General features: G+C 28.9%; 1 protein-coding gene across 1 annotated transcript in view; it reads right to left on the bottom strand.

Moving 5' to 3' along the window:
* Positions 1-5271, bottom strand: part of LOC108905946 — a 33495-nt gene extending 28224 nt beyond the window's left edge. The window contains exon 1 of the mRNA XM_018709028.2: positions 5167-5271. The gene's annotated coding sequence lies outside the window, so the exon portion shown is untranslated. The remainder of the gene's footprint in view (positions 1-5166) is intronic.
* Between the last annotated feature and the right edge of the window lie 3684 nt (positions 5272-8955).

Below are 8955 nucleotides of genomic sequence, written 5' to 3' on the forward strand. Positions count from 1 at the left end.
TAAGGCCATAACTTGTAAACTATTCAACTTACCGATTCCAGATTTCGTGTGAGTTATTAGACAGTGATAAGGAATGAGAGGATGCGATGCCAAAACGTTCTGGTAATAATAACGCAGTTTATAAATGTTTAATTCAAAAGTCATAAATAAACTTCTTCTGTTTATAACTTTTGATCTAATCAATATTTTTTTACGCTCGAGGGCTAGTTTTGTAAGTCTTTTGAAGACGAAAAATAAAGTAGCTTATTGTTTTCTCGTGGAAATGAACGGAAAAAAGATATAAGCGAAAAACGTGAATTTACGTAAAAATTATACAATTAACCACCCGTACACAACCTTCCCTCCATTTTTATTTCTGTGGAAACTAATATGTTATGGTACATAATATTTAGCATCTATAGTGATAAATTCAGCTTGCCGAAACAAAAAGTCGCGTCCAACTCTATATTTCCTGGCCTAATGAAATATACTATTATTCAAATAAGGAAATCCTTATTCGTGGATTAACATTTTGGTAATAAATTCAATACCGCTCTTAGAAGTTTGAATATTAACAGAAAGAACAAAGAGAAAAATATTCTTGTTGAACGACTTTCTGTGCTCATTTAAATACCTTCTATGATTAACTTATTTCTTCACGAGATATAAAAGCCTTCTGTTTAGCGACCTTAAAACACATAAACTGAAAATTATTGCACTTTTTACGAAAACAATTATTTCCTAGCATTTCATTTACTAGCTGTGTATAAAATAATTCTGTCTTAAACTATTTTTTGCTATTTGCACTAATCATGCACCAATAATTATCTTATTGGAACTACGATTTCTTTTATACGGTCAACCGACCATATAATCCAGCATACATCCTATTTTTCTTAGTTTATGTATAAATTACTAGCCCGGATACGCTTAATATTTGTAACGTTTAAATGAGAACAAACAAAACATGAATATTTACACAGCTAAAATTGTTATTGCAATGTAACAAAGGGAATGAAAGTTTTTGACGATAAAAACTACCGATTGCTTCCAAAACCATGATAAAAACAACGAATTACCGAGAAGGAAATCGAAGTTTATTGCGAATGTTGAAAAAATGGGAAGATTGTTTCTATTTTTATATTTTAAATAAGTATAGAACTAGGAGTCAATGCAATCTGTAATAATCTAACAGACTTCTATGTATAAGTGAGATGAAAATTAGAAAACTTAATTATAATTCAAGATCATTAAAATTATGTTTAGCGCGTAGATTTACTAGAGAAATTTTACACATACTAGTAATAAGCAACAGGTGGAAGATAGTAAGGTAGTCATTGTAATTTCGGCCTAATTTCTACTTGGTGTTGAAGGAGAAATCTTAACAAAGGAAATTAGTAGGTAGATAATACAATATTTAAAAGAAAAATCGATATAATTTAAATGATACGGGATTATGGAAACAATTTACCAAATTTAATATTACGTTTGTGAACATTTGGAGCCAAAAGTACGTTTTATTTCCCCACTGTATGTCTTAAAGCACCAGCGCAAATATTTACGGAACTACAAATATCCTTCAAATCACTAAAAAGACCTTATATGAAAGTAAATTCCATATGTAATATGTAAACTTAAGTACATACTGAATAAAAATGTTTTTTGCCAAATCCGATTAATATGAAGGAAAGGTTAAATTTATTTATTTCTTCTAGCATCTAATTTGATTGTATTTGCTTCTATATTTTGTTTAATGGTACATATTTGTGAAACTGCTGTTCATATTCACACTTGCAGTTTCACTCATTCAAATGGAATTTGCATATCTCGCCAACAGCTGTTATATCTATAATTTTTCACTGTCCTTGATTCTTTCAAACGCAATATAATTTTTTGCTAAAGTCAGTGAACTACAAACTTTCTTTCGTGCTATATGCGGCTAATTTTAACGACCTTAATTGGTTCGTAATAGTTACATTATGGAATAAGTTTTCATGAATTTTTTTTTGATCTCACCAAAAAAATACTAAACTTTCTGGGTATTTGAAGTGCACATATTTTAACAGACATTATTAAAAAGTTTTAAGATCGTTATATAGCATCAGAACTTTTTGTCACATAACTATGCGCAAGTTATCAGGAAGGAAACAAGTATTTTCCGATATATTTTAATACAATCGGAAGTATAATAAATATTCTGTGGTTAACACTACATAATATTTATTGTTTTACAGTTGATCAAGCTTTAATATCGGAGTTTGTTATAACATCAAACCAACAAGTGGGCAATGTGGAAATCAAGTTTTACGTAATAAAAAAATATATAACAAAAATATTTGTGCATATTTGCAAGTATATTTATCATGGCTAGTTTAGTGTACGTTTAAAGATTAGTAGAAATTTCATTAAACATTAAACTGTTCACATAAAAGCAATCAGAATAATAAAAATGATTACACATTCTCCGCACTACCAAAAAGAAACCTAATTTGAATGATACGTGGACGAGATACAACTTTTCTTTTTTAATAAATATTCTAATCCAGCTGAGGCAGATTCAATGTTAAAAGTTTGATTCGTGAAAAAGTGGTTTGGATGATTCAACCTTGCTTCAATCCAATCTGGTATTTGTATTACCAACAATGTAGAAAAGGTCAATGACAAATCCTTTTATTTAAGTTCTATATATTGTTTTTTTATGCGGCAAGTTGAAACATTTCAAAATAAAACTACAATGAGCTGTTGCATTACGAAATTTTTATATAGCGTTATATAATATTTAATATTTATTTATAATTTGCATACAATTTAAGCACAGTTATAATAAAAATTGGAAATCAAATCGTGCAAAAAAATGAATTGTTTAATATTTACATAAATTTTAAATAAATTATTTAACAGTGATTTTGGTTTTATGTATATGTAGTCCTTTCACAAGGGTTTGATGAATATTAATCGGTTTTCTATGATCATAAATATAACTTTGACACAATCGTCTGTAATATACAAAACGAAGAGTAAAATAATAGAGCTTAGGTCACTTTTTTTTAAGAGAACTATACTAGTTCAAATACTTTTGTTTTTTTAGACACCGACTGTTAAACTATTGCACTATTAACAACCTCTTACTTGAATATTTTGATCATTCAGAGTAAATATATCCACTCCTTATTACATTAAATATTTTCCTTATTATCAATTCAAATAACTACGTAGACTTGGCTATAAAATTGCATTTAATTCTAATGACATTTACAGCTTGACCAAATAATCTCGTCCGCAAGATGCGCAGATCAAGGAGAGAGTCCGCACTAGAAGTGACAGAGACAAGATAAATTGGTTGAAGCTGTATCGGCCACTTGCAATAATGAAAACAGAACTAATAATGGCTTCAAAATCAGAGAAAAAAATCAGAGAAAATAATATAAAAATAGATTAGTCAAAATATATACAAAATGATAATTTTATGGTGTAGCAATTGAAAAATCTGAGAATATGGCGTTTGAAATATGTTGGCACGTCTATGGAAAACACTTTGTATGAAATAATGAATGTCTATTTAAAAATAACAAAAATTTTAACAGACCGTGTTTCTAGCAAAATCTAAAGAATTTTCTGTAATTTGGCAGCGTCGCAACCAAATGAAAAATTTTTCGCCGAACACTGTGTAGGTGTTCCATTTTAGAAAAACTATTTGAAAATTGTTTTAAAATATATTGTTTTTAGTACCAACAAAAGTTAAAAAGAATAAAAATATTGTACAAAGCGGGATATAAATTATGGTGTAGCGATTGAAAAATCTGAAAAAATGGAGTTTGAAATATATTGGCACGTCTATGGAAAACACCCTGTATAAAATGATGAATGTCTATTTGAAAATGACAAAAATCTTAACAGACCGTGTTTCTAGCAAAATCTAAAGAATTTTCTGTAATTTAGAAACGTCGCAACCAAATGAAAAATTGTATCTCGGTTCGCGAAATTTTTCGGCGAATACGTTAACACTGGGTAGGCATTCCATTTTAGAAAAACTGTTTGAAAATTGTTTTAAAATATATTGTTTTTAGTACCAACAAAAGAAAGAGAATTAAAATATGTACAAAACAAGATAAAATAAATTTATGGTGTAGCAAATGAAAATCTGAGAAAATAGCGTTTGAAATATGTTGGCCAGTCTATGAAAAACACCCTATATAAAATAATTAACGTCTTGAAAATCTGAAGTGGGTAGTTAACGTTTGCTTTTTTGACTTATCAAATATTTTATTCCCATAATAATGACAAAAAAATTCGCAAAATCTAAAAAATTTTGTGTAATTTGGCAACATACAACCAAATGAAAAATTTTATCTCTGTTCGCAAAATTTTTCGGCATTCCATTTTAGAAAAACGATTTGAAAATTGAATTGTTTTAAAATATATTGTTTTTAGTACCAACAAAAGTTAAAAAGAATCAAAATATGTACAAAACAAGATAAAATAAATTTATGGTTTGGCAATTGAACAATCTGAGAAAATGGCGTTTGAAATATGTTGGCCTGTCTATGGAAAATACCCTATATAAAATAATGAAGTGGGTTGTCAACTTTTGTTTTTTTGACTGTCAAACATTTATTACCATAATAATACCTAAAATTTTCAACACCTTTTTTCAACGCAATATCTAAAGAAATTTCTGAAATTTGGCAACATCACAGCTAAATAAAATATGCAAAACTGTGTAGCTGCTCCATTTTAGAAAAGCTATTTGAAAATTGTTATAAAATATAGTTTTTTATTCTGTTCCATTATTTATTACTTAATTTTTTGTATTATATGTAGATTAAAAAAATAAGATATGTACTTTGCTCCAGGTTATTGATTTAATATTTTTTTTCGAAAACTTAACACCACAATTAAGAAAATAATATTTTGGTGAATTTAAATAACAAACACAAATTCATATAAAGAATAACATTTTCTCAAAAATTTTACAAATAAAAAGTTTTCCGTCTTCACGACACAATCGTAGAACATAAAACAATTATTTTTAAATTTTTTTCTGAACGTAACAATTTTTTTATTTCATGTAAAAAAATCTTCCACGTCTCCACACGCAATCAAAGCGACATTATCTCAATTTATATAATTGCTACACGTATCAAAAGCAACAATGCAACAACGCAAGTGTTAATCACTCTTCCTTACCTATTGGTGGATTTTGCAGCCTAATATTAATCACAATACAACTGCACTGTCTGGGATAACTTCGGTAACTAAATTAAATCACTCCTGGCTGGGAAATTTTGCGTGAAAGTGAGATTAGCGGGAGAGAATATCTTAACTTTCGAGTCTTGGACAGTTTACCGCCTAGGCCTAGGGACAGTCATCGAACACTGCGACTCTTACTTTCGCATATGCTAAGACTAATTCAAAATCGACTCAGCGTATTGAAAACAGACTACAATTGTAAAATGACCTGAATTGCAATTGCCAAAACGCCGTACTTTCCTTACAAATGAAATAAGTTTGATTGGTGCAATTTCAAGTGTCGGATATTTTACCTACAGGTTTACTGTTACTTGTAGCGTGGAAGATATTCGAATTCATCTGTGGTTGTGGTCTGTTATGACCGGAAGGAAGTGGATATTTGCATTTCTTTACTCGGTTTTAGTTAAGTCACTTAACTTAAGTCGGTATTTTGTTATGGTTACAGAAACATACACACAAAAAAGGATTTCTTGAATTAAGAATAACATTTTTTTCTCTATTTTTAAGGTATTAAGTTAATTCAAATTAAAAAAAGTTAATTTTCTCCAATGTAGTCAGACAAATGTTCTTCGATATCAGAAATTGGAATCCTCTGGATTTCTATTTATGGGGATATATTAAAACTCTGGTTTATTCTAGGCCTACTGTCGATATCAGAAATGGATTGAGGCAAAGAATAGTGTCAGCAGCAAATAACGTAGGTATATACTTCCAATATTCTTAACAGTTAGAAGAAATTTATTAAAGAGATGTCAAAAATGCATTGAAGCCATTTACGTTTCGAAAATCAAAGAGTGATCGCAAAAAACCTGTGATTTTCGCTCGCTTTTTCAAAATTCGCAGAAAATTTAAAAAAATACATAAAAATATGTTTTTGGTCGCAAATTATCTACTTGTCGTAAAAACTGAAATGAGCATAGCTCTTTGTATGTTAAAAATTTTTAAAATCACCCCTCCTTAGATGTTGAAAAAATTCCAAAAATGAAGATTTTGAATATTACCAATTGATATGAAAACTATTAGCATGTGAATTATCTTAATATATTTTTTCTAGCATTTTTACAATTATTTCTGATATTCTCTATTTTTGGGGATGATGCCACCCCCTGAGCGCGCTTAAGGGTGAATTTCCTAATTCAACATGCTTATTTTAGTCATGAGAATAAATATTTCTTTGTATCAAGAATCATTCGATAAAAAATTTACATGCTAATAGTTTTTATATTTATTGGTAATATTCAATTCTTCATTTTGGGCATCTTTTCAACCCCTAAATAGGACTGATTTTTTAAAATTTTCAAAAAACTAATCTTAATTTTTTATGACGAGTAATTTAAGACAAAATCATATTTTTATCTATTTCCTTTAGTTCTGTGCGAATTGTGAAAAAACAGGCGATTTTTGCGGTCACTCTTTAAAAGAAAAAATTGTTTTTGTTATTACATTTAGGTCTAAATGGTTATTTTTTGTTTTGTTATTTTTAAATGTTTAGTATCTTTCACGTTGCCATATTTTTCTGTCTTTGGTTTCATGATTACGTTTGCAATTGTTACAAGAATCACTTTACCAACTGTAACAATCTTTTGAATTAATAATTAATTGCAATTTATGTATTATTTATTTATTATGTAACTTATTATGTGCCTCTTTTAAATGTTATTTTCTTTAAAATGGCGCAATTCAGCTACATGCAACAAAGATACATTTTTTATAGCAAATCGAATGTTGTTTTAAAATAACTAATCTTTTTCCAAAAATATAGATCCTTAAAAAAAATCTGAAGTAAATAATGTAGTGGCAAGGGCGCTCAGAACGTCCTGTATATATATCGCAAAAAGCAAGCACAAAAACACAAAAAAATTACTTTTCCAAAATTCGAGTAAAATCACGGAAATAATAAATAAATTATAGTAAAAATGTGAAATAAAAAAACTACTTTCTCGGGTCTGTATATTTTTCACAAAAATCAAGCTAATATTCGTGTTTATAACCCAAAAATTATCGTAAAAAAGACTAATTTCTCGGGCGTATATTTATCGCAAAAAACAAGCAAATATTCGTGTTTACAACACAAAAAAACCTACTTTTTCAAAATTTAAATAACCCAAATAATAAATTATCGTAAAAATATGAAATAAGAATACCACTTTTCTCGGGCATATTTATCGAATATATTTATAGCAAAAAACAAGCAGATATTCGTGTGTAGGTACAAAAAACTACTTTTCCAAAATTTTAAAATTACCCAAATAATAAATAAATTATTGTAAAAATGTGAAATAAAAAAACTACTTTCTCAGGCCTGCATATTTGTAGCAAAAAACAAGCAGATATTCGTGTTTATAACACAAAACACCTATTTTCCAAAATTTGAGTAAAATGACCCAAGTAATAAATAATGTATCGTAAAAATTGTGAAATAAAAAAAATACTTTCTCGGGCCTATAACTTGTCAAGGAAACTAGCCTTAAAGTATGGCCCAGTCTTTAGTACACATCCTGTACAGTAGACCAAAGTTATGTAACCAGAATTAAAAAAGAAACTTGATGTACCAACCTAGCCAATTATTGCAAATAAGATGAAATTTTTTATCTTAAAACCGACAAATTAGCAAAGCAAACTTTAAAAAGATAATACTCCTAACTTTTTCTACAAAATAATACATTTTTTCAAGACCAAATCGATTATCAGATTCTAACTAACGCAATGTTTTTACTCTTTAGCTTACTATTCGCATATATTTAACATTTACCTATTGCATAGATAAGTAGATAATAATACGTTTAAATAATCTGTAAAATAACTCAAGCTTTAGTTCATAAAAACGTTTACCAAAACGTCGATGTTTGTTGTCCGTCTATAATACTATCTGCTCTGCAAGCGAATAAATTGCAGCTATTAAATGCTTTGAGAATATAATTTATAGCTCTATGTGAAGGATGGTAACCTACAAACCCGGATTTGGTAAAATAAAACCAAAGACTCATTACGTAGTTTTATAATAAAACGTAAGTTTCTTCAACACGTAAATTATATTATAACACGATAATACAACAAGCAAAGAGATTATTTCAGACCTCATCAACGTATACATTGCTATAAAAAAACAGAATACAAACGCTGCAGCAGGATCCTTTACCTCAGGATGCGGCTTAAATTGCAATTAACAATACCAGCTGTTGGAATTGCACAATGAAGTCATAACAAAGTAGTCGTCGGTACCACGAAGAGATGAACAAATTGGATCTGCATAATTATCAGTTGCAAGAAGCTTGCTCAACTAAATTTCAAAACAATGTATGAGGACATCTTCTCTTTGGGAGAATATTGAATGGAATATTTTAGTTTTAATTGTTATATTTGTTGAAGAGGTGTTGGTGAATAGAGCAATAAAACAATATTAATTTTTGTGGCGTAATTATATAATACGTAGTGGGAATCAGGAAGATTTTCACAATCTAAACTAATTTCGAAAAAACAGTATAGGTTAAAAAAAGTTTAAAACAAAACTTAATATTCTTTGTTCGATGCTCATTTTTGTACCGAACATATTGTCACTTAGCCGTAATAACTCCGCTTCCATACGTCCAAATGTTATAAAATTTTGACAGTGCATCAGTGAAGGATCTACCTTTCCGATTCCCCTAGTAGGCCAGGAAATATTGAGTTGGACGCGACTTTTTGTTTCGGCAAGCTGAATTTATCACTATAGACAAGGTGACCAAC

This window comes from Anoplophora glabripennis, unplaced genomic scaffold, assembly GCF_000390285.2.
Source record: "Anoplophora glabripennis isolate ALB-LARVAE unplaced genomic scaffold, Agla_2.0 scaffold265, whole genome shotgun sequence".
Lineage (NCBI taxonomy): Eukaryota > Metazoa > Arthropoda > Insecta > Coleoptera > Cerambycidae > Anoplophora > Anoplophora glabripennis.